Here is a 1,395-nt window from a genome sequence, read left to right as displayed (position 1 = left end):
CAGAACTCCTCAGAATCAAGCTGACTCTGTGATCCTGTGATTCTGGGATCCTGGGATCCTGGGCTTTTTAAATCACCTGGGAGTGGAGCTTCCTCTGGGTGTTGTGGGACTGGCTGCAGATCTTGTGCCCAAGGTCTGCTCAGAACACTAACCCAGACAGACCAGAAGGACCTGGAGTCACTGGGCTGGCAGAGTTCCTGTGTGCCTGGTCCCTCTGGACTCAATGACTCCCAGTGTTGGGACAGATGTTGGTTCCTGCTCACCTCTGATCCTGGGTGTGTCAGAGTGCCTGGGAGTGGAGATTCCTCTGAGTGTTGTGGGACTGGCTGCGGAGCTTGCGCCCAAGGTCTGCTCTGGACCCCAGCCCAGACAGACCGGAAGGAACCCGAGTCACTGAGCTGGTGGAGTTCCTGTGTACCTGGTCCCACTAGTCCCAGTTACTCCCAGTGTTGGGACAGATGTTGGTTTCTACTTACCTCTGATCCTGGGTGTGTCAGAGCCTTAAAATATGTTTTTAAATATTAACAAATTCAGATAAATTGAAATCATGTATCTTTTCTCATTATAATGCAATAAAACTTAAATCAATTAAAAAAAAAAAAAAAACAAAGTAGTGAAACACTGATATGCTGAAGGTGGTCCACACCTTGAATCCCAGAACTCTAAAGGGTGAAGCAGGCAGATTTCTGTGAATTGGAGGTAAGTCTACATAATGAGTCCAGGACAGCCAAGGCTATATAAAGAAAGTCTGTCTCAAAAAAAAGAAAAAAAAAAGTAATGAGACACTGATTTATATTACAACATGGATGAATCCTGAAAACATTTAACTAGTTTAACTAAATGAAAATACTATACACTATATAATTCAATTTGTGGAAATGGTTCATACCACGTGAAATTATAAAGACACAGAGAAGACTGGTAACAGAGAAAATGGGAATGACTTCTCACAAATATAAAGGTTCTTTTTGGAGTAATATAAATATTCAAGAATTAGATAGTGGAGATGTCTGTTCAACTGTGACCATACTAAAAATACTTATGTTCATTTAAAATGTGGACTTTTGATGTATTAATTATACTTTGGTATGAATAAAATCACATAAAACAAAGAAACTATGAATGTATTGTCTTAGCTTCCATGGCTGTTGTAACAATCAACTATGATCTTAAGATCATAGACACTGGCCATTTTATTTTAATATCTGACAAGAGACTTCAAAACTAATCAGAAGAGATAGAGAAGAACACCACACAGTCATCAAAGGAAAAGACATTGCAACTCCTAACATGTATGCACCAAACCTAAGGACACTCACATTCATAAAAGAAACATTACTATAGCTTAAATCACATGTTGACCCTCACACATTGAGAGTGGAAGATTTCAGTACC

This window comes from Mastomys coucha, unplaced genomic scaffold (genome assembly GCF_008632895.1).
Source record: "Mastomys coucha isolate ucsf_1 unplaced genomic scaffold, UCSF_Mcou_1 pScaffold14, whole genome shotgun sequence".
In the NCBI taxonomy this organism is placed as follows: domain Eukaryota; kingdom Metazoa; phylum Chordata; class Mammalia; order Rodentia; family Muridae; genus Mastomys; species Mastomys coucha.
The sequence above is the reverse complement of the archived record's forward strand: the minus strand, read 5'-3'. Positions refer to the sequence as shown.